The sequence below is a fragment of the Aulonocara sp. 'chitande type north' Nkhata Bay genome, linkage group LG13 (genome assembly GCF_057382095.1).
Source record: "Aulonocara sp. 'chitande type north' Nkhata Bay isolate Kocher_YH1m ecotype deep benthic linkage group LG13, A_spYH_male_GT1.1, whole genome shotgun sequence".
Classification (NCBI taxonomy): Eukaryota; Metazoa; Chordata; class Actinopteri; order Cichliformes; family Cichlidae; genus Aulonocara; species Aulonocara sp. 'chitande type north' Nkhata Bay.
In genome coordinates, this window is record NC_141356.1 from 15,714,132 (window position 1) to 15,739,045 (window position 24,914).

Consider the following 24,914-nt stretch of genomic DNA (forward strand, 5'->3'; position numbering starts at 1 on the left):
TAGTATGCTGCCTCTAACATTGTCTAACATGATCAGTTTGGCAGTGGGTCAGTGATGCTCTTTGGAGGGTCACACAGACCTCCAATGGCAAGGCAACAGTATATTGACTGTTGTTAGATACCAGGATGAAATTCTCAAATCCACTTTCAGAACTTTGACCATGGGTTCTTCTGGGCAGGACTCCAGTTGCCAGAGTGTGTACACAGATCCTGGATAACAAAGACACTGATACTTATATGTTTCAGAATCTCTGATTCTGTATTGGTGCATTATCTGTTGATCGATGATCTCATTGATACCCTAATCCAAATCTGGGAAGACAAACCCCATGACACAATCTGTCAACACATCAGAACATCAACTCTTGGTACTGCATACAAGGATGATTATGATACACACATGCACAATGCATGTAAAGATTTTCAAATTGCGTATGTTGTGCATCAATCTGATCTGCAACTTAAATTTGAGCAAAATACATAATTGCAGACATAAAGTTTTAAAATCTGCAAAAACTGTAATACTGAAAATGAAAAGGTATGCCAGATATTTAAGGTACTGTGGAAATCAGTTAATCCAAAATGCAGTAAGACTTTCACTCCAGTTGTCTGCACTTGGATTCCAAAATCAAATTTTCTTCAAGCCGAAACCTTAAATAACTATACATACATAAACACATATATAGATATATGTACACATGAGTGAAAAGCAGCGGTTGGTGATGAAAAGCTAATCAAGTTGCAAGCGCATTATTGAGACGGTCAGAATGAGAGATAGAGCCTCCTTCAATCTGTCTGATAGGGGCAATCAACTGATGAAACATACAGAAAGATAGAAAGATGTAAGAGCTCTCACTCGCACTATGATTTTCACACATCTGCCCTATCTTTATGCCCTTCCCTTCCTCTCTCTCTCTACCTCCAGCTGTCCTTGTTCAAGGCTTCTCTCCTCCTCCTAATCATCCCTCTGTCCCTCCTCCCTCCTGCGTGAGGTGAAGGCGAGGAGAGCAAAATGTACGACAGGAGTACCTTGATGAACAGACACAGTCAGATAATGGACTATCTTATTACTGAAACAAGCAGAATGGCATTGTGCTTATGAATGACAGGGGTGACAGCTAGACTGAAGGGAGTGGAGAGTGGGAGGAAAGTAAAAAGAGAGGGAGAAAAAGCAGGGGGATGCTGTAAGAGAAGGAGAGAGAGGAGGTGACATACACAGAATGGAGACAAAAGCAGCGAGCGCTAAGAGAGGAGAGAAAATCAGCATGAATGAGGTAGAAAATAACAGTGGGATGGAGAAAAGGAGAAAATCACATTGAGAGATGGATAATAGTCAGTACACACTAAAGATGACCTCCATTACATCAGGCAGATTTGTATGAGCCCGTGTGTGCGATAGGGAGCAGGTGAGATAATAGTAATCTACACCCAGATGGAGTTATATGAAACCTGGTTCCCTTTTGTCTTATAAGCATGCTGGTTTTGTTTGAGTTATAGATAGCCAATAAGTTATACTTTTAATATTAGCACAAGTTTATGTGTTAAGTTTATTAGAGATCTCCATTCAGTGATACGTAGTTTCCTCAGGTTTTCTCTGTAAAATCCCTATAGACTCACAAATGTGAATATATATTATAACCTCTATTAAAGTGACCATATTATGCTTATGTGCTTTGTCCCTTTTATTTGCTATGCTATATTGCTTTTTTGTGGATGTTAAATACTGCAACATTACAAAGCCCAAAATGCATACCCACAGGGAGTAGTTAAAGAAAATGTGGCTTCTGAACTGTGTGGCCTTGTTAGATGTCCAGGTGTTTTCTTTCATTACCTGTCTACTTTACCATACAACAGATTGTACTTCCTTATAAGCAGTGATTAGTGGAATTTTTATATTAAGATATATAGTAAGTGACATTTTAAAATAAAGTAAACTCAAGCAAATAGTGCATGTGAAATGTGAGCTAGCGTCTGCACCTTAAGACTGGATGAACCTCAGCACACCACCACTCTGGATTTTAAATCAAACAAAAACAACTTGACTGAAATGCAGACTTCCAGCTCTCTCATTCAAGAGTTTAACAAAAGTATTGCGTTAACTTTTTAAGAATTACAGCCATTTTTCCACATAAGCCCCCATTTTCAAAAATAAGTGGACAAACTAACATAATACTAAATATAAATAAAAATAAATATATCCCTGCTATCCTGAACCCATCACCAAATGCTTTGTTTCCACCCTTGAGTTGCTTTAACAGGCCTTTACTGTAGCCACCTTCAGATGCTGATTGTTGGTCTCTATGCTTTCAATTTTGCCTTCAGTAACCGAAACAACATGCTCTGCTGGGTTGAGGTCAGGTAAGTGACTTGGCCATTAAAGAATATCCCATTTCTGTCTTAAGAAACTGTGGTTGCTTTTGTAGTATGTTTTGGGCCATTATGCATTTGCTCGGTGAAGTGTAACCGATCAGTTTTGCCACTACCTGGACATTTCAGAATCCCTTCTGCTACTTGTATCAACAGTTACATCACCAATAAACGCTAGCAGCCATGCATTCCCATGCTATAATGCCTCCACCATATTTAAGAGGTGACATAGCTAAATGTCATGAAAATGGGGGACTGTGTATAAAAAACTGTAAACAATTAATGTAATATTTTTGTTAAACCCACTGAATTAAATCACATCATTATTTGATTTAAATTCCACTGTAGTTGTGGCATAAAGCAACAAAATTACAACAACAACAAAAAAAAAGTTTGAAACACCTACCAAATGCAGCAAATGTACTTCACAGCTTGCTTCACTGTTACCCTGTTTTCATCCTTTCAAGTAAGCATGTCATTCAGCATGTTTCCTTGAACTGGTGTACCACCTATGTTGCAAATGTTGCTCTCTACGTCCTGGTATGAACCTGCCAATATTCTTTCTTGGACCTCCAAAATTAAATTAAATTAAACTAATCTCAACAATTTAATTTGGACTTCTGCTAAGCCTGAAGTGGATCAGATGAACTGTTGCTGAGATAGAACACAGAAACACAGAATGTGCTTTTCAATGCATATACTCACCTGCACCGAGTGGTTTATTCAATTCAATTCAATTCAATTCCATTCAATTCAATTCAATTTTATTTATATAGCGCCAAATCACAACAAAAGTCGCCTCAAGGTGCTTCATAGATACAGAGAAAAACCCAACAATCATATGACCCCCTATGAGCAAGCACTTTGGCGACAGTAGGAAGGAGAAACTCCCTTTTAACAGGAAGAAACCTCCGGCAGAACCAGGCTCAGGGAGGGGCGGGGCCATCTGCTGCAACCGGTTGGGGTGAGAGAAGGAAGACAGGATAAAAGACATGCTGTGGAAGAGAGACAGAGGTTAATAACAGATATGATTCAATGCAGAGAGGTCTATTAATCCAGAGAGGCATTATATGTGCTATTGGGGTAAAATATAATTATAAGCCTGTAAATGAGCATAGTAGTGAAAAAATTAAAACAAGAACATGTTGTCAAAGTACAGTACGTGCATAGTGAGCATGTTCTTCAACTGAGGTACATTAAAGCAGAATGTGCTGATGTTATTTTAGTTCCTGATTCTCCCTTCCCTTGCTTTTCATCTATATGACTTTCTTCTTCTCATGGCTAAAACTGTATTTTTAGGTTTAGCGCACGCCCTGAAATGTCCCGAAGTTACTTTAAGCATGGTGTGATTTGTGTTTAAAATGCTGTGTGCATGGTGGTGTTTCCTAAAGGAATTAGAATTAATGTATCTTCAAAAACAGCTTATGCTCCTCACAGTCACAGGTCTTAGTCAGCAACTGACTGGTGCAATTCTCTGCTATGTGAGATATTCCTGAGATAATATCTGCACTGTGAGGGCTTATGAATTGTCTCACCTGGAAAATGTCAAGTGTGACCATGTTTTCTTTTGTCAGCAGGAAATGGCTAAACATATCAATCATCTGTCTTTTTGTTAACCTGCAAAGTTCAGTCTTTACCATTGTGACCTCCGTAGGAATCAGCATGTCCAAAAAAAAAATAATAATCCTTGCAAACAGAACACGTTATTAGCCTGTTGATAAGTTGTATGATACTGCCCCCTGAAATTGAGTGTTTCACATCGCTGTGGAGCAATTTTGGTCTACTTGTCTTTGTAGTATTGTTTTAATTTAGACACACTGGAGGATTTTCAACTAGGAAAGACCTTGTTTAAGGTAATGCCAAAGCTTCTCATTCAGATTTAAGTTTGGTGTTAGGATCATTATCCTGCTTCATAACACAAGTGTGCCTGAGCTTCGGGGCACAAACTGATGGGTGCACACTGGTGAAAGCAGAATGCATGGTTCTGTCAACTACAGCAAGTCGTCCAGGTCCTGAAGCAGCAAAGCAGCCTCAGACTTCCACACTACGATTATGCTTGTCTGCTGGTATAATGTTCTTTTTATGAAATGCTGTGTTAGTTTAATACCAGATGTTATGGAACTGAAAGCTTCTGAAACCATGGATGTCACAATCTCTTACATATCAAAGAATTGTGAATGCTCACCTTAACTGAGGCAAGTGAGCCCTGCAGTTCTTTAGATGTTATTCTGTGATGAGTAATCAATCTCTTGAGCTCTTGGAATAATTTTTGTATGTCGGTCACTACTGGGAAGTTTCCTGGCTATCACCATGGAGTTCCTAAGCTTTCCCGACTAAAAGAAGTCAGTGACTTTGTTTCTCATGTGTTCTTGAGGGTTTTTTTGTTTGTTTTGCTTTGATTGAGAGTTTTTAGCCTACTTCACTTTGTCATACAGGTTCTATTTAACAGATTTCTTAATTCAGCATATTTGGCGGTAATCAGGCCTGGGTGTGGCTAGCGAAACTGACTTCAGTTTTCCAATAAATTTGGTTAATCATAGTTAATTCAAAAGCTGCAGTGTAAGCATACCTTAGGATTAAATTGTCACATTTTATTTCTAAGATTAATAATTAAATGTCGAGCACAGAAATCTTATGTATTTTTAGTAATGTTTTATATTGTCATAGCATGGCCGAATGAACATAACATACAATATTTTCTGTGGATAATTTGGTGCAGGGGCATGTGTTACCTTTTTCATTATATGAAGAATTTGTTTTCTCATGTAAACAAAAACACAGTTGCACTAACAACTGTCTAAACATATTCAGTATTACATTGTTAACAACTTCTTAACTTCTTCTTCTTAGCTTTCGAAATTGGAAACCATATACTAACATCAGAAGTGTGTTTGACTTAAACCAAATTCCAGTCTTTTGTTAATACAATTCAGTAGGTTTTATTTATAGTATGCTGACATTAGATTTTTTGCAACACTTATTCAAATGAATAATAGAACAACACACAAATGGCTTGTGTCACTTGATTATTTAGAAAGAAACTTTTTGGAATTTCTTGCTGATATTTTGACATTTTGCTTCCACCACCAGAATTCTGCCACTGAGTAAACAACACTTGTGACTAATTTGGAAGCATTTACCAAACACTCCCGCTACCAGTGTTTACTACTCTCTGTTCAGGAGATAATAATGATAATATAGAATATATATAGAGAAAAACAGTAACTCGTTGCTAAAATGTGAAATCCAACTTTTAAATTTTAGTATTTCCAAAATACGGAGAGAAATTATTTCTTAAACCTGTCTTTTTATTCAGCACGTTTGGTCTTCCACAGTGCAGCATCTGCAGCGCAGAATGGACAAACTTTGGACAAACTACCCAAAATGCATTGACAGAGAGGTTCCAGGGATAATAAGTCATTCTGCGCTCCAGATGGATTGAATGCATTAATCGTGATGACAGTTTAATCCGTGTTAATGAGTTAACATTGACAGTTTTATCTACAGCAACAAAACAACAAGGTCTAAAAGATTTGACTATTTGATGTAAATAGAGGAAATGTACTAATTGGGTTTTTTGGGAGAAGGTCAAGTGAGAAGTTTGATGCCATAGTCATGTCTGTCCATCCAATAAGAAAGCTACCACCAGTAGCCAGTTAATTGCTCCGTAGCACTCACTAATTAACACATAACATCTTCTTTGCTTAATCCATACAAAAAGATCCTGACATGTTATTCCAAGGGTAATTGGATCTGTTAATGAAGAAAACAATCAATTATGATTTCAAATATTTTTCTTTAAGATTGTGTATTTCAAGTTTGATTATTTTCTGAAAAGTAGTCGCCCTGTGACAATTTTTTTGAAAAACATTTCATTATAAATCATTCTTAATTCGGCACGTCTGTTGTGTCAGTAAGCTACTAATTCTTTGACGATAGCACACTAGCACTCTGTGGGATATGGGTAATCTCCACTTGGTGTGTATGTGTCTTTATGTGTGTGTGTGTCTGTACATGTATATGTTTCCAAAAAGTGGAGATGTTACAGGTGATTAATATTATGTATGTTATGTAATATTATGCAGCTTGTTTGTTGCACCTCTTTGTGATCATACAGACATTTCCAAATTCTACATGTCTCAACATATTTTCAAAGATACATTATGTGCTGGTGTGTTTTAAGCGTCTATATGTGTGCATGGTGTCCACATCTATCACATAGAGAGTTACAAAGTGTGAAATCAACTTTGACATTCATGGTTCTAACCTCCCAAGGCCACCCTAAAGCGGAACACTTAAAGTGGAGTGTCACTTTTCAGACAGAGAATAATAGCAGAGTCTTCTCCGGTCTTTGAAGATGACTTTTCATTCTCTCACTGACTCATTTTGACCTAGCCCGTGGAAATAATGGGCTAAGTACTCTTGTCTTTCTTTTCCACTGCTAATACTGTCTCTTTGCACCACTCTCGTTCTATTTTGCATGCCATCTCTCTTTCACCGTTTCCCCAAAATCTCCTCATGAAAAGGATTTAAATATTGCACAATAAAAAAAGGAAAACCACTTGCAGTCCCAACTATGGACAACATGGATATTTAACAATGTTTCATGAAGAAACAGACATTTGATTCTATTTTGTCGTGACATTGTATCTCATGGTCCTCTCAAAATAAAAAAAAGAAATAAAAAGAAATCACACATGTAATTATATTACACTTAGTTTTCCTTTTTTGGTTATTGTCTTTCACCCATTTTAAGCTTTTTAAGTTTACACTTTTATTTCCTCGTTTTTTCCATTAAAACAGCACATACGATTTTGGGGGTTTTTCACCCCTGCCTTTACGTTTGGGAAAAGTTTTCTCTTATTTTATTAGTTTAAGTTTCAGTAATGACTCGTTTTTTCTCCGCATCTCTTTGTATTTAAATTTTCCAGACTCGCTAAATTTGATGAGACTCATGTCTGGCTATGCAAGATTAGGTTTTGTGTTCATTCAGGCATTCGATTGTAGAAAAGACTATTTGTCATGCACAGCGCTTAGGAGAATTATGAACGGTCCTGTTTGGGAAGAGCAAAGTCCTGAGGGTCTTGAACAAGAACAACACTGCACACAAAGGTGAAAAAAATAAGCAGCGTAAATCCTGGGTTGATTCTCAGGACTTTTTATGACACTGCTTTTTAAATGTCAAAAGGTTTGTTCGGTGATTCACTTCAATGATTCACTCATGTTTCATAAAAACCACTGTGAAACTGTGATTTTCTTGTTTAGTGTCTAGGGAGAGTACATGAGCAGCAGTCGTTCTAGTCTGGAGTCCACTGTATCTATACACATTTAGGGCCAACGAAAATATGAGCTCAGTAGATCAACTTTTAAGGTCAATGACATTGTATTAAATAATATATAACAGAGTGAGCTTTTTCTTTTTCAGTCCAGCTGACAGAAAGCTTTGAAAGAAAACATTTCAACATATTTACTCCAGGCTACCCAATCCTGTTAAAACATTTTATCCTTTTTTTAATGTTGTGTATGACAAAAAAACAGAGAAAAAAATGTTGATGAATCAAAATGTTTGAATTTCCCCCACATTGTCTGATTTATTCTGCTCTTGTTCCTTTGGATTATGATCAAAGTATCAGAGAAAGTGTTTATTACTGCTCAGCTACATACTCACAATGAAGTTAACACAAAACAAACTAACTAAACTAGAGAGTTAATCAGTAAATTCCTTTGCCATGAGCTGACTTGAAGGTAACAAGCTGAGTGTGCATGCGCCACAGCAGATTTACAAGGTCAATGCTGTTTTCTTGCAGAGAAAATATGACATTTGAACTGGCGGCCCTCAAACTGCAGGCTCTCTTTTGGAAGATAGAACTGTTTGTCATATTAGTGTTAATAAAGCTTTGTTTTTCTAGCCATAAAATATGCTTGTTTGTGGCACTTTTTCCTTGTGTTAGTCAAGTCAAAGTCAAAATAAACTTTATTGTCATCTCTGCTATATACAGTACAGTATATAGAGAGATGAGACGGTGGGGCTGCAGTTACATCAGTGCAAAAGAACAAACAATAAACATAATAACAGTAGAAAATAAATATACACTTTAGGACTAGGGGTAAAGGGATCAATAACAATTTAAAATGTACAGTTTACACTTTGATGCTTGCAGTGACCTTGGAGTGATTTAAAGTGACCAGCTTGTAAACATGAGCAGAAATTTTGAGAGTAAGGATTGTCCATAGAGTGGCATCTCCATTACAAAGGCATTATTTAGGGCCATTGCAAAAAATAAAATATAGAGGAATATTTTAATGTTTTGTTTGTTTATTTGTTTTGTGTTTTTTTTTTTTTTTTTTTTTTGTTTCTTCAAGCCACTACCTCACAAAGACGCATCGAAGCATATCAGTATTGTGATAGGGGAACACGATGGTTGGTTGTGTGCAGTTCAGGTAGAGATAAAAGTTTTTGTTTGTGTTGTGTGTACGCTCCAGTATTTCTTGCTTCTGTGTTACTTTCTCTTTGTGTTACAAAGCTTAGAGACAGCTCCTATAGTCTCTTAATCCCTTTTCTCTTCACAATGGTATGGAGATGGTGAAAGGTAGAGAGGCACTGAGACCATGTGGGAGCCAGGCAAAGGTACAAAGACTGAACGAGAAAATGGGAACTTGGATTTATTCTAAAAATTGTAAAAAATTGATATGCTTAAATAATTACATTAACCCTTGTATGGTGTTCGGGTCTGTGAGACCCGTTTTCAGTTTTTTTCAAAAGAAAAATTAAACAATTAATTATTTTTTCAACCTGAAATTCATTGGCTTTGGCTTATTTTCTGTGAAGAGCATGAATCTGAACAAATTTTCAATGACCTCATACTGTACCTCCCCCCACGCATTTACATTACATACAAGGTGTTCGGGTCCACTGGACCCAGGTCTAGTAAAAGTGTTGAAAGTGTAGGTCCTGTGTTCCCACACTCTGTCTTCCTCCTTTCTGGTGCTGCTGATAGTGTTTTCTTCCCCTCCTGCTCCCGCACAAAGTTGCAACATTGTTGAAAATTCAACTATCAACACCGTCTGCTCTTACATTCCCACACATTTTACCCTCTTTCTTTAGGGATCCAAATTTTATTTTCTCATACCCTGTCCCACCTGCAAATTAGGGGCATAATACTATAAATAAGACTTTGCCAGTGTGGTTCTTTATCACAACTGATCAAGATGGCAAAATATTATCTGCTGCGAGGGCCATCCAATTGATTTTGGAAGAGAGAGGAGCTTCTGATGATGATGTTGACAAAGAGGTTTCAGAATATTTCACATTTCTGAGTCTGACAGTGACTTTGAAGAAGAGGATGAGGTTGAGCACCATTTAGTAACAAAACGAAGACGAGTACCCCATCTGCAGCCAGCTCCAGGACCAGAACAAGCCCACCAGACAGCAAGTGAAGAAATATGGATGTCAATAACTGGTGAAATTGAATGGTCTTCTTGCCCAAGAAATGAGCCACCCTGCAGAGCTGTTACTGTGATAAGCCAGGGCCAACACGACTGACAGGTACTCATGTGCAGGACATCAAGTCTTCATTTGAGCTTTTCATCCCAGATTCCATCCAGAAAATTATTCTGGATTGCAGTAATCTAGAAGGAAGGTGTGTTTTTGGAGAGAGGTGGAAGGAGATGGACCAAATCCATCTAAGAACCCCAAAGGCCTACTTTGGGGTTCTTATCCTTGCTGGAGTTTTCAGGTCCAAAGGGGAATCCACAGAATCCCTGTGGGATGCAGAAACCGGCAAGAAACTTTCCATGCATCAATGTTTCTGGAAAACTTCAACAAAATTTCCAGGATTATCCGTTTTGATAACCGAGACGACAGACCAGCTCGACGGCAGAGAGACAAGCTTGCTGCCATCAGGACAGTGTGGGATAAGTGTGTGCACCACCTCCCCTGTTTTACAACCCTGGGCCTAATGTCACCATTGATGAGCAGCTGATCCCATTTAGTTGTGAAACATATTGCTTCACGTGTAAATGTGTTGTGTCTTTCCACTCACTCCACTTGATTATAACTGATTTTTTATAACATTTTATATAAAAGAAAAACGAGAAGCACATTAATTCATAAATGTGATCTAACAAAGGTAAAGGGAAAAAATTAACCATGTTTGCTGTTCATATGGTTTGTAATTGGGATGAAGTAAACATCTGTTGAGTAATTTAACATAAAATTGTTTGATAGTGTTAATTTGGAAAGCCAAAACTCTAGCGGGTCCACCAGACCCATGAACACTGGCTGAGTAACAAAAATACGAACACCACACAAGGGTTAAGTAACATAAAAAATATGTCTAGATCAATTTACTTTTTTTCATGTAGCATTTATTATCAGTATGATACCTTCACTGTTGAAGACAGAAAACTGGTTGATGTGTTTTCTGCTGGCAGAGAATCAGAAGGGAAGAAAAGTTCCCAGGCAAAAGAAAACCCACAACTTCCACAATGTTTTCTTAACATTTAGTTCATCTCACACTTTGTTTCTCTTACTGTTTTTTCCACACTTTCGCTTTATGTGATAACTACGTGAGACGTTTTAAAGGCAAATCTTCATTTAATGAAGAGAGAAAACCTAATTATTTTTTGGAACATTTTGCTCCACAGGAGGTTCATTTCTCCTTGTGCTACTCAGACACGCCAAGTTTTAAGCAGTTCTCAGAAGCATTCATCACAGTAGATAAGCATCCATCCTGTAAATTTTATTGAATCCATAAATTGGCTAAATGGTACAAATTTTTGCAGGTAGTCAAACCTATTCTCAATTAATGATGATGGTGAGTATGTGGTTAACAGCCTTCATTTGGGTATATCTCATGTGGTTAGTCCAGAACACATATATATTTTCAAATATTTTAGATAAGGAAAATTAATTAAGTCAGTTTTATCTCAAGGTATTTTCACACAGTTTCATTGCTCGAGTTCAAATGTGTTCATTTTCACATTAAAAAAATTCAAATTAAGTGAACCAAATAAAATATGAAGACCTTTGAAAAGTGGAGCCATGTGTTAATGCAACTTCAGCCTTAATCAATTTGCTATGTCTCCCACATCCAAGAAACCGGTTAAAAATGAATATATTGGTTAATATTACAACCAGGGCCCACACAGTGGCACAGTGGTTAGCACTGTAGGAAGGCCCTGAGTTTAATTCCACCATCAGACCATCAGGTCTTTCTGTGTGGAGTTTGCATGTTCTCCCCGTGTTTGCGTGGGTTCTCTCCAGGTACTCCAGCGTCTTCCCGCAGTCCAAAGACATGCAGTTAGTGGGGTTAGGTTAATTGGTAACTCTAAATTGCCCATAGGTGTGAATATGAGTGCAAATGGTTGTCTGTCTCTGTCTTTTAGCTCTGTGGCAGACTGGCGACCTGTCCAGGGTGCATCCTGCCTCTCACCCTAAGAAAGCTGAGATATCCAATCTGTTACGTTCCCCTAGGCGGTGAGGGGGAAGTAACAAAAAGTGTCCGGGTCAGAAAAAAGGAGTCAAGGAGGCAATAGGGTTAAATTAAAGAGTTTTATTAAAGTTTCTATTAAAACTAACTAAAAGAGACGAACAAGCCGCTATCACCATTTAAAGGAACAAACAAAACTCAAGCGTTGGTCAATAAAGTATAAAGTAAGTCAAAAAGAGAGCAGCTCACTAGATACAAACCCAGACACGCAGCTCACTAGCTGCAAACACCACAAAAAACACAGCTCACTAGCTGTAACCACTCACATGGCACTCTGGCCCAGAGCTCACCTTTCCCTGGGCTTAAATCTCTTTAATTACTGACAAGAGTCAACTGCACAAAAGGGAAAGGTGGCACCTCAGGCAGAAGAGGTGGTGGGACATGCCCACACAGGCACCTTCAGGAGGAGGCCCTGCTAGGGCTGTAACAATCCAACTTTATTTATAGAGCACTTTAAAAACAACATGGTTGACCCAAGTGGGATAGGCTCCAGTGCCCCCATGACCCTGCAAGGATAAGCGGAAGAGAATGGATGGATTATAATCGTCATTTTGGCCAAACCAGCAAGTTAACTTAGATGTAACAAATTAATTTATTAAGTGTACTGACATTTTCCTCCCACTCCAAGAAATCCTTTAAAAATGAGCATGTAAGTCAAATCCATAATGGCACCAGTAACAATAAAATCTTGACATATTTTCTTACTTTTGGGGACAAACTTGGACGACCTTTTCTAAAGATTCAGTGATGGTGACCAATTGTAAGTAGTTGCAATGTCATCCGGAGGATGAACATGCATATAAATCAAAACTTGTAAAAGATTTTCATTGTAAATGGAGTGACCAGTGAGAAATTACTACATGCACAGTGTACAATCCCAGCGAAGAAACGGAAAACTGGCCGCTGTAAAAAGAAAAAAGGCAATCATCAAAGTAAAACCAGATCTGATGATATGTTGATCATTATGTGTGTTTATTTTCTAGCCTTTTCATTGGTCATTCATGTTGGATCATGTGTCACCATAATAAAGGTGCCCTCTTTTTGGTAATTTACCAGAATCTACCCTTACACAGTAACCATTTGCCCTCCTTCAGTCACCCATGTATGTGTATAAAATATTGCATTACGGTTTTCCCCCTCTGTGTTTGTCAGCATCAGTTTATAGTACAACCTTTATTTTAGCCAAAGCAGCAAGTCAGCTTAGATGTTTGAGGTTAGAATAAATTAAGTTCTACTGACATTTTCCTCCCACTCCAAGAAATCTACTTCTGTCTAATGTGCTTTTAGTACTAGTAATATCCTTTTTTTCTGTAGTCCTTTGTGTTTGACATTTTAATAAAGCACTGTATTGTTAGAGCACACTCCCACTCTTCCTCTGTCTCTTCTCGCTCTTTCATGCTCGTGCTCTCTTTTATGTTGTGCTCCGCAGAGATTGTCGTCAGCATATTGCTGTATATAAGATCAGTTCTCACTGACAGGGAGAAGTAGAGGGAGGAAAGCTCTGCGAAGGCATGTAAAGACACTTTCCACAGAGCTAGAGACAGAGAGAAGGAGGAATGACTGAAAGCTAATTATCTGTAATTGATGAGAGCAAATGAGAGAGTAGGCAGGTGATACAGAAAAAAAATAGTGAGAAAAGTGGGCCAAAATCAACCAGCATGATCTCAGGTAAATGTGTAAATGTTAATAAGAGACCAATCTTTTTGGCTCATATTCCCAGCTCACATTTTGGAGTGATAACTCCTTTTTTTAATGGTGGGAGTAAATTTGTAAGGAAGGAAAAACTAAACCACACAAAAATTAAATGTAGAAACATATACATGCAAAGCATTTAATTTTTTGATCTTTGAAGCTATTTTTGTTGTTTTCTCATTCCCAGTGAGCTCCACTATTGCTCCTCACTCTATCCCGCTTGTCAAACAATAAAAATTTGGCAGTTGCTTCCAGCAATGCGAAGAATATCGGAGGACTGCACGAGAACACATCTCAGGTAGGTGAAAACCCCTCTGTCCCATCTGTGCCACCAAAAAGACTATGTGGACACATTTGTGGGACCATAAATTCCACTTTAAGCATCTGCGAGTCCACTTAGGGTCCGCTTGGGTCCCTGTGACAGAAATTTTAACGCGCCACTCAGATGTTGGTGTGCCTGCCTGTTTTTGTTGTTGTTGTTGTTTTACTGCACAGCCGTAGGGACCCAAGAGAACCCTAGTGGACTCATGGATGTGAAAAATATAAAACCCACTAAAGGATAAGGAATACATGGTCTAATGCAAACTTTAAACAATGCCACAAACTTTACCAGTCTAAACCCAGTTGTCAATAAATCTGTTTAGGTAACTCAAAGTCATTCTGGATTTTTTTTTAATCACTGACTGAACAATCAATTGAATTCTACATACAGCTACCTAGCAGTCACCTAAAACAATTAAACCACCAACAGGCAGTTGGTGGAAGTATCATCATTTCATTACAATGCAATGTTTTGATGTCCGGCTGAGATACCTTGGGAACTGGATGTGGATGCTACTTTGATATTACCACCCACCAAATCACACCAAACACACATCCTGATGGAAATGGTTCTCCCCAACAGGATAATGCCACACCTCAACAGCTGTCCGGGAACATGATAAAGATCCCTTAAAGTAGACCCAACCTTAAAATTGATCAAAATATCCATCACATTTAGAGTCTGCAGGGAAGCAGCAGAACAATAGAGATCCATGGAGATGCAAAAACACTGCTGCCAGTGTTTTGGTTACATACACTACAATTCATCCCCAGAGATCCCAGGTCAGAGTTGCTCTGGCTGGATGAGAGCAATCTACACAATATGGTTTTAATTTTGTCTGTGTGGATGTTATATCCGCTCATTTATCTAAAATGTAAGCTTCCAAGCTAAACAAAAAAATTCTTTAAAGATATTTTTGATCATGCATTACAAGCTTTAAAAGCTACCCCATGCTATTTCTTAAACTTACACTAATTACATTACATTAATTGCATTTGTTTATTTAACCCATATTTATTTATTTATTTTTTCAAACAAGTGAAACTGAATTTCCAACTTTACTTTTTGTTGGATACCATTTTCAAATACCCTGACACAAGTTATAGCTTTCTGCTCATTGTGTGAAAATTAGCAACACCATGCTGAACAGACACTTGAGGCAGTCAGCAAGAAACTAAGCTCTTCGTCGTCACAACAGCAGGTAAAGTAATTAACCCAGATACAGTTTGTATCTGCTAGCGGTTCATATTACAGGTATTTCTACCAGCCCAGGCTTTTCACTGTTATGGTTACAGAGGAAGTAATTAACAGATATACAGAGGGAATATGACTATATTAGATCGTGGATGAGTGGTCCTTTGGGACAGTTTGTGCTCGTTCTTTCATTCTCTTCTCTACTCAAACACACAGTTTTTCTACCACCTCCATGCTTCCTCTCTCTCCCTCAGTCACTGTCTTCAACCGTACGTCCTCCTTCCTTTTCTAACTCCCCTCTTTCCATCTTCTCTCTCTCGTCCCCGCCTCAGGACATCTTCTAACTGCTATGATGACTTCATTTTCTGGGCTGAAGGGAGTTTCCTTATTAGCCTGTCTTAATGGTCCTTTATCATGGCCTAGATATAGCAGTTGGTCTGCCTCTGAGGCTGTATTTAACATAAGAATTAGGCTGTGCACAAGTAGTTGATTAAAAAGGCATTTTCAAAGCATCTTGTTTCTTTGTGCTTCTGGCCCTTCACACGTTTCCATCTCTCCTATTCCTGATTTTCCTGGAGTTTGTCTTGCATGTGTTGTGTAAGTGTTAGCCTGACAATTCTGGTTGTATCTTCAAGCAGACAGCGAGCTTAACCTCTTATTTGAATTCTTACGTTTTGGTGTGTTTCCGTCTTCTTTTCTGTTGCACCCATTTGTGTTCTGTTGGCTTTAGCAGTCATAATCCATTATAATTGATGACCTCCATTTTACTGTAAATTCAGATTATTGTTTTTAATTGTTTTACTGAACCTCAGTATAAAGCAGCAAACAAATCTTTGCCCCACAACATTCAGAACTTCTAAATCAGACCAAACGCACTGATCTGACAGCAATCCTTATGTTCAGCAAGCCAGTAGTAAATATCATTCACTAAAATATCATAGCTTACAGTTACAGGAGTTAGTATGTGGAACACCTTTACAGATGAAGTTAAGAAAAGTACATCAATGCAAAAATTCACACATTTGTTTAAAAACAATAAATTGCATGAATATGGGAAATGTTCCTCTCAGTGATTGAGCTGTCTCAGTGTGTTCTATCGAAGCCTCTTATTTTCATTTTTATAGATTAAGGTGAGAGTAACCCAAGCTTAAAGTATTGACTAAGGTATTAGTTTTTAAAAAAATATTTAAAAAATTGGTGTTTTGCTTTGTGGACTTAAATTATTTTATATGTCTTGTCAGGATTCTGTGTGGAGGCAGGCAGAGACGATGGCCCAAATGCAAATTCGTCAAGACAAAATAGCAACTCAAAACCCACAGCTTTATTTCTGGCAAAGAACAAAAACATAAACTGAACAATGAAAGCTGAGACCGGAAACATACAGGCAAATCTGAGGGCACGATGTGACGCTGAACACTGGAGGACACACACCATAAATACACACGAGGGAACGAGGAATAGGTGGGAAGACAGCAAAGAGAAATTAGACCTAACGAGACAGAGAAAGCAAAACTAGAAACACTGACATGAGACATAAACCTTCAAAATAAAACAGGAAATAATTCACAAAGATGCAGACTTGACACTGAAATAAACTCATACTAAACACGAGGGAACAAGAACAAAACCTAAGAACTAAACCCTTAACCAGAATAAACTGAAACATTGACTTATAATAATGATCAAAACACACAACAAGGGAATCAGAATATAACCCATAATACAAAATCAACTCAAAATGCTGGGTCTGTCATGGTCCTGGGTCGTTGACCCAGCGTTTTGCGTTTTTTCTGATCTGTATTAGTTAGGGTTAACCTGAAGTTTGGTGTCTTGTCAGCCCTACCTGTGTCTGTCCTTGGTGCTCTGTTCATGTCCCCGTGTTGTGTTGTACATCAGTCTGTTTCCTGTTTTATTTTGAAGGCTCGTGTTCTGGATTTCCTGTTCTGTTCTGAAGGTCTGTGTCTGTTGTTATTGTGTTCAGCTTGTCTCCTCCGGTCCCCAGGTGTATTAGGTTCAGCTGTTCTTCCCTCCTGTGTGTGATTACCTGATTACCTTGTGTGTGTATATTTAGTGGGTGTCGGTCTGTGTTCGTTGTCGGCTCGTCTGCGTTCATCCATGTATCACTGCGTTCCTCCGTGTAGCTCTGCATTCTATGGTATTTCGTTCCTGTCTCTGCGTCTCTCTGCCCCGCACCCCTTTTGTATGGTCTCAGGTTTGTCTTTAGTTTCTCCCAGTTTAGGTTTGTAATTGCTCATGTTGAGTTGCCTGTTTTTGCCACCACCACCACCTTGTAAATAAACATCACTCTGTCATCAGTTCGCTGCATCTTGGGTCCTCCTTTTCCTCCACACCACACGGCTCCCTCCGCCAGCCGTGACAGTACGAGCCGACCAAACATGGACCCAGCAGCATCCGCACCGTCCCAGGAGTTTCAGGAGGAAGTGATCGACAGCGTCTCCAGGTTGGTCAACCTGTGGCTGGAGCATGAGGAGGAAGAGCTTCACCACGCCGTAGAAGCTAGGCTACAGCAGCTGATGTCTGCTCACTGCTGGCTACTCGACTCTCTTCACCCGCTCGCACAGGACTTCATCCTTAACGAACTTCACCTCCACCCTCCAGCCGCTACCGCTTCCCAACCCAGCCCGGCGGTGAAGATTTTGCCCGGCCCGCCGGAGGTTTTGCCCGGCCCGCCGGAGGTTTTGCCCGGGAGGAAGCGACGATCACGCCGTCGGCGCGTCGCCCCACAGCCGGAGGTTGGGACTTCGGAACTGCCGGCTGTGGTGAGTGGAAAAGACACTCCGTCTGTTTCGCCAGCTCGCATGACTGTTTATTCCGGGGCTGTGTTTGTTGAGCCAGCTGCCCAGCCGGTAGCTCGGTTAGCTGCCCTGCAGCCGCTACCTCAGTTAGCCACTCAATCTCCACCTCCATTACAGTCACAGCCAGACCTATTAGACACCTTGTTACAATCCGTGGCTCAGTCAATAGCTCAGTTGGCAAGAGACTCATCAGCGTTATTACCAGCTCAGCCACCTATTCAGCCACCATCTTCACCAGCTCCGCCTGTACTACAAGTCCAGTCCATCCAACCGGAAAAGCACTGTATTTCACCTGTTCATGTCAAGCAGAGAGACACACCACATAACGCAGTTGTCAGTCCGCAACAGCTGGCCAGCCCAGAGACTGTGACGCACTCCAGGGCCTCCCCAGAGGCTGGGTCCCAGCCCCCGGCCGACTCTGGACCCCTGGAGATTAAGAAGCCAGCTGAGGACTGTATCCGGCTGTCGCTGCCCGAGCTGGGTCAATGCTCTGTGCAGCTGCAGTCTGCCTTGTGTTTGCCAGAGGCCCGTGTGCCTGCTGGTTCTGACCCGTACCTGCCAGAGGCCCGTGTGCCTGCTGGTTCTGACCCGTACCTGCCAGAGGCCCGTGTGCCTGCTGGTTCTGACCCGTACCTGCCAGAGGCCCGTGCGCCTGCTGGTTCTGAACTGTGCCTGCCAGAGGCCCGTGCGCCTGCTGGTTCTGACCTGTGTGTTCCAGGGGCCCCGGTGCCCACTGGTCCAGAGACTGTTTTCGCTGGGGGGCCCGAGGAGCCCGTCCAGCCTCCTGCTTCGCCTGCTGGGGGGCCCGAGGAGCCCGTCCAGCCTCCTGCCTCGTCAGCTGGGGAGCCCGAGGAGCCCGCCCAGCTTCCTGTCTCGCCAGCTGGATGGCCCGAGGAGCCCGTCCAGCCTCAAGACTCATCGGCTGGAGGTTCAGGAGAACCTAGCCAGCCTCCTGTCTCGTCAGCTGGGGGGCCCGAGGAGCCCGTCCAGCCTCAAGACTCGTCAGCTGGGGGGCCCGAGGAGCCCGTCCAGCCTCAAGACTCGTCAGCTGGAGGTTCAGGAGAACCTAGCCAGCCTCCTGCCTCGTCAGCTGGAGGGCCCGAGGAGCCCGTCCAGCTGCCAACTGCAGCCTCATCATCCTCGCCAGCTGCAGCTTCATCCACGCCACGGGCAGCAGCAGCTTCTTCCACGCCTGCAGCGCTACAGTCTCCGGCTTCCACGCCGTCGCCTGCTGCAGCCTCATCATCCTCGCCAGCTGCAGCCTCCGAGCCTTCATCCTCGCCCGGTCCAGCTTCGTCTTCAGCATCGCCTGGTCCGGCTCCAGCCTTCGTGTCTTCAGCATCGCCTGGCCCGGCTCCAGCATCCTCGTCAGCATCGCCTGGTCCGGCTTCTGCTTCAGCTTCGCCTGGTCCGGCCTCTGCTTCAGCATCCTCATCAGCTGCCTCGTCTGGTCCAGCCTCTGCTTCGGTCTCGTCTGGTGCTGCGACGGCCACGCCACCTTCGGGTCCCAAACTGCCGCCTCGACATCGGCGGTCATCTGCCAGGCCGCTGGTGGAGCGTCATCGTCAACATGGACGACCTCCTAGACGCCGCCGCTGCCGTCCGCGCGGTCGGCCTCCAGACTTGTGTCATCGCCGCCGTTGCCGTCCGCACGGTCGGCCTCCAGACTTCTGTCATCGCCGCTGTTGCTGTCCGCACGGTCGGCCGCCTGAACAGTTTCCCTGTTGCCGCCGCTGCCGTGTGCACGGGCGGCCCCCTGAACTGCCTCCACTCCGCCACAGCTGCCTTCCGCTCGGTCGGCTTATGGATCTGCATCGCCGACGTGGCCGGCCTCAGAAGATGAACTGTCCTGGACTTCTGAGCTGTCAGCCCCTGGGCCGGCCTCCTGAACTGTGTTTTTGTCCTTGTACTCCAGCATGTGTGTTTTTGTTTTGGACAATTCCCTCGGTCCGCTGGAGCTTGTTTTGCTCTGTGTTGGTCGTTTGTTTTTGGCTGTCTGGTGCCAGCCCTTGGAGGGGGGGTACTGTCATGGTCCTGGGTCGTTGACCCAGCGTTTTGCGTTTTTTCTGATCTGTATTAGTTAGGGTTAACCTGAAGTTTGGTGTATTGTCAGCCCTACCTGTGTCTGTCCTTGGTGCTCTGTTCATGTCCCCGTGTTGTGTTGTACATCAGTCTGTTTCCTGTTTTATTTTGAAGGCTCGTGTTCTGGATTTCCTGTTCTGTTCTGAAGGTCTGTGTCTGTTGTTATTGTGTTCAGCTTGTCTCCTCCGGTCCCCAGGTGTATTAGGTTCAGCTGTTCTTCCCTCCTGTGTGTGATTACCTGATTACCTTGTGTGTGTATATTTAGTGGGTGTCGGTCTGTGTTCGTTGTCGGCTCGTCTGCGTTCATCCATGTATCACTGCGTTCCTCCGTGTAGCTCTGCATTCTATGGTGTTTCGTTCCTGTCTCTGCGTCTCTCTGCCCCGCACCCCTTTTGTATGGTCTCAGGTTTGTCTTTAGTTTCTCCCAGTTTAGTTTTGTAATTGCTCATGTTGAGTTGCCTGTTTTTGCCACCACCACCACCTTGTAAATAAACATCACTCTGTCATCAGTTCGCTGCATCTTGGGTCCTCCTTTTCCTCCACACCACACGGCTCCCTCCGCCAGCCGTGACAGGGTCAAAATGACGCAGAACTGTGACATGTCTACATTTATATATAGTTAAACATGTGTATTGTGGGATTATTTGTCAAAATTCTGAATATTGATTTGCAAATGATCTGATATAAGGGGGCAGGAGCAAAAAAAAAAGTGTAAACTTCTTCATACTCCTTTTCAAGTATAAACATTGTGTAGACATAGAGATAATCATGAAACATGTTCTTTTCTCCTGTAATTTTAGTTATATTTACATGTTCTATTCTGTTGAGTGCAACTAATAGACCTATAATTTAGGTTAGCAACATGTAAACGTAAACATAAACATAAGATATGTAGTTCTGATTGTCTTGTCTTGTTGCCAGGCTGTAACAAAGGCTGTGCTAAGGCATTAATCAAAATAATAAATAGGCAGTTTCAGTTCTTGAGTTATTCACACTTTGTAGTTTACGGTAGACTTGACATTTATTAAGTCACACTAAGCCTGAAAAGGGGGAGCTGTGATTGAGGTGGGTTGTAAAAAAGCTTGCAGTGGCAGGATTAAGTGGAGCCAAGCTAAAGCAGCTTAAGTAGCATGCCTTGAGAGATTTTCAATTATGATAAGCAGAAAAGTATCATCTGATGTGGCCTGGCATTGAGATGTGTTATCAGCTGCTCGACAAGAACTGCAGACTGAGCTTGACTTGGTGTCTTCCCAGAACACTTTGCTCCACTGTGTACATTTACATCAAGTTATTCCTGTGTTTGCTACACACAACAGTGATTAAGTCACTGACTGTTTAGAGTCCTGACACCTTTGTAGGTTGACTGAACCATGACAGTGCATCGGCACCCACACTAACACAAACAGTACAACCAACATCAAATAATATTACAACCAACATTATGAGCGTACCACAGTGGCAGGTGTCAGTGCATTATAATCAGATTATCTCAGCCTCTCTGTTATTTTATCTTACCTTTTATACCCTTTTATTCCAATGATTCTGATGCCTGGTATATTCTTGTCTGGTGTTGTCTTTCTCTGACTCTGATGTTTTCTATTTGACGCAAATATTAACCTGCCAGCAGTCATGGTGCAGAAAACTGTGTAAATACTGGATTCCCTCTTTCTGTTATCATCCTTTCTTCCCTCATAAATAGAATCTCCATCTCAGTCTCTTCTCTCCCCCTTAGGCTGATTTTAATTCTTCATACATCTAAAAAGCTGTTTCTTTTAAACAGTGGCACATAAAGCACATTTCTTGGTCAAGAATTGCCTTTTAAATTGTGCAGATTTAGGGCAGATAAAAGAGATGGCACCATTTGAAGTGTGTGAACTTCACCGAAATAGTCACACTTACTGATTACACAGTTCGCATTTAGAGATCACCCGTGATTCAAGTGTTTTCTTCGAGTGTTCTCTTTAAATCAGTGAGAAAACAAACGGCTTCCCTCTAGCAAGTGAACTCAAAGCAGTTATTTAGTTTTTAGTGTTTGTCTTGTGGTGCTATATGCAGCAGTTCCACCAGAAACTGCTTTACATTGTTGACCCTGCAAATATGAGTTAAAAAATTCTGTCTAAATGTAGGGCAGTCACTCTTCAAAACACCTTTTAAAATACACAGAAAGTCTCACAAAAGGCTTCATCTGATCCTCAATGAGGTTACACAGAGTAAATACAAAGGTTGGCCTCATAACTCCAGGGCCCTGTTTCAGGAAGCCGGTTTAGAAAACTCAGAGTGAAAAACGATACGCAGGGTTGAGTAACCCCGAACTGTCCAACTCGGAATATTCGGTTTCAGAAAGGCTGATAACAAGTAGTTCAGTCAACGCGGAGTTGCTTTAACCCCAAGTGAAGCGCGCGGACGAGGATACATAAAGCCCTGATCAGTGGAGCACAGATTAAGCGAGTCACCATGGAGACGGAGGGAAAGAAGGCGCGGTCAATGTATTTTACAGCGCTTGAGGCCGAAATTCTGATGGCAGCATATGCCGATAACATGCAAATTCCGCGGAAAAAAGTAACACAGCGACAGCTGCAAAAGAAAGTGAGCATGCATGGCAAAACATAGCCGACAGAGTCAATGCGTGAGTGTTAATTTAAACATTGATCTAGGGATTTCCACCCATTTAACACGTTATTTTATCATATGTTATTTTATTTGTTATTTTATACATTTTATTTTGTGACGTGATGTGAGCGCAGGTGCAACCCAACAGGCCCCAAACGTTCCTGGCAGCAAGTAAAAATGAAATATAAAAATATAGTCCAAACAGGTAAGGTGTAATTGTATTATGAGCCATAGTGCTTGGTCTGTTTGTCCGATGTAAATCAATTGCAGTTAGAGGCTACATTAATTTTCTTTCTGTAAGCACTTATTGAAATTATCTGAGCACATTACAAGTACATATTTGCTTACTCTGTATGCTCAAATGTGACCCGTTATAGCCAACAGAAAAAAAGCGGAGGCCCGAAAAACAGGTGGGGGTCCTCCACCACCACCACCACTCACAGAGGCTGAGCAGTTGGCCCTCAGCCAAAACAGTGGGCGCCCTGTGGCCGAAGGCATCTCTGCGGGGACATCCTCTGAGTCAATAACCCCGCAAGACACAAGTGCCTACATAGGGGGTAAATTCAAAATAATACATGATGTGCATACATCCTTTCTTCACAGTCACCTTTGCAGTGCTACTCATTCATTTGATAAACTCTTTACCATAATGGATTATTTTGTAGTGAAGTTATTTACCTACTGATTTTGCTTTCCCTCAGTCTTGGTTGTCTTTGAGAGCATAATGACAATGAAGTGTAAGGTGCTTGGTATGTTTGTTAATTGCCATTTGGTCCCTTGTAAGTTATAAGTGACCTGTATAAACCTCATATTCTATCAGTTGATGGTGGTGGTGTACTGCATCTGGTGCAGCCTCCTGTTGAGCCAGACCAACATGCAGTTGTGAGTAATACTCCACAGATTATATGAGTTTACAGTAGAACAGCAATGTTGTTTATTTCTTTACTACAGGAAAATAATGAAGAAACATTGACAGCTGTTACAGAGGAGGAAGCAACAGAGACACTTTATGAGGTTTACATCTTTTAATACTTTGTGTACAGGAAACACAGGTGACCAATAAAGCCAGTTGAACAAAAAATCTGTTTATTCTTCTTTCAACATGTTGAGGTGATGGGTCAAAAGAAATGATTGTGACATATGGTGTCTCTGACTGCTCTTCCATCTTGTATGTCCGTGGGAGGGTCAGGATGTTCATGGTTTGGATCACTGCTGTTTGGTTCAGAAGGACAGTGTTCTCCTCTAATTGTGGCAATGTTGTGAAGAATCACACATGCCACAATAATGTCACATGCCCTTTCTGGGGTGACCCTGAGTCTTTGCAGGCACTGGAACCGGGCCTTAAGCATTCCGATAGTCATTTCAACTCTGGCTCTTGTCCTGCAATTAGCCAGATTATATCGATGCTGTGGGCCCGGTTCAGGGTCAGAGTAAGGGGTAAGCAAATAGGGTAAACATGGATACCCCCTATCACCAAGCAAGTAGCCAGTGAACTCTCCTAAGACAGAAGGATACACTTCAGTTCAAATGTCCCTGAAGCAATTGGTCTTTATATATTTTAAAGTATTTTCAACTCACCATGTCCAAATTTTGTGCTCAGTGTACATTCACGGAATATTTGTGAGTCATGGACAGAGCCTGGCCACTTGGCTTCCACATTTGTGATAATGTTGGCAGCATCACATATGATCTTCACAGTGCAGAGAACACAAATTAGCATCCATTACTATGATGAAATAATTTGTTAGTTTGAAATGCTACAGGGAACTATGTACCTGTACATTAATGCTGTGGAAAGACTTCCTGTTCACATAGTCTCCTTCATTTACTGAAGGAGCAATGATTGGAATGTGAGTACCATCTATACAGCCAATCACGCCTGGGAACCCTGAAAATAAATGTAAAATTTAAGTAGTAGTTCAAGTATCACCACATCATAAATTAAGTTTTGGTCATCCTGATACCTGCAATTTTGTGGCATCCCTCTTTGATGAATCTTGTGGGTCTATGACCGGGGAACACCACAAACGTGTACAGGAGACGTTTCAGTGCAACTGTAACATTCCTGACCGCCCGACAGACGGTAGCCTTGGAAACGTGCTCAGCGTCACCAATATTATACAGAAAGCTCCCGTTTGCAAAAAACCGAAGTGCAATACAAATAATATGTACAGAACTGAGAGCATGTCCGCGATGTGTCACATGCGTAATATATGGCCTGAGGATGTTATCCAAATAAATTATAGATTGTGCTGAGAAACGGTAACGTTCGCACAGACAATCATCAGGAAATGATAAAATGTCCAAACGCGCTCTGATCACTCTCTCCCGGCGGAGAGCT

At 41.4% G+C, this 24,914-nt stretch overlaps 1 long non-coding RNA gene across 1 annotated transcript; it reads right to left on the minus strand.

Moving 5' to 3' along the window:
* Positions 1-23,277: 23,277 nt before the first annotated feature.
* Positions 23,278-24,591, minus strand: LOC147315873 (uncharacterized). The gene is made up of 3 exons (XR_015124322.1): positions 24,349-24,591; positions 24,152-24,263; positions 23,278-24,071 (listed from the first exon to the last, which is right to left on the minus strand). It is a non-coding gene; the product is annotated as an uncharacterized LOC147315873 (long non-coding RNA).
* Between the last annotated feature and the right edge of the window lie 323 nt (positions 24,592-24,914).